A 727-nucleotide genomic window follows, 5' to 3' on the forward strand; every position below is an offset into this window, starting at 1 on the left:
CAAAAACACCTGCATGCAGAGAATTGGAACATTATTACCCATTGGCACATAAGGACGCCGTTCCTCCTATTTTTACTGCAGTCAAAAACAACTACACTTGTGTAACTAGGATTAATGACACTGGAACTCCTGTAGGTACCATCTCTCCTGATTGGTGTGACACCGCACGCATAATCTTACAACATGGGTAAATGCTACATGTCTGACCTATGCTAGGTCTGATGTGTTTTGGTACTGTGGTGGTAATAGATTACTTAATACTCTTCCTCCTGATTGGTCTGGTACCTGCACTATGATTTCACTTATAGTTCCAGTTACAGTAGTTGAAGCTGAAGTCTCTGACATCGAATCAGGCTCTGGTTATCCCCTTAAAGGTCACCGGATAAGGCGGGACACCTTATTTGATCCCACTAGATTCTCACCCACGTACATTGATGCAAATGGTGTTCCCTGTGGCGTCCCAAATGAGTACAAGCTAGTAGACCAAGTGGCCGCAGGCTTTGAGTCTGGCAGCTACATCGATCATGTCATACCAGAACAGACTGGCTTTAGACTTTGTTTTGGCCGAAAAAGGGGGCGTTTGTACTATGATTGGACAACAATGTTGCACCTACATTCCAATGAATACTGATCCTGATGGCTCAATTGCTAGGGCTCTGGCTGGCTTAAAAGTCTTGTCAGAGGAGATGGCTGAACACTCTGGTATTACTAATTACATTGAAGATTG

The sequence above is a fragment of the Monopterus albus genome, unplaced genomic scaffold (assembly GCF_001952655.1).
Source record: "Monopterus albus unplaced genomic scaffold, M_albus_1.0 scaffold448.1, whole genome shotgun sequence".
In the NCBI taxonomy this organism is placed as follows: domain Eukaryota; kingdom Metazoa; phylum Chordata; class Actinopteri; order Synbranchiformes; family Synbranchidae; genus Monopterus; species Monopterus albus.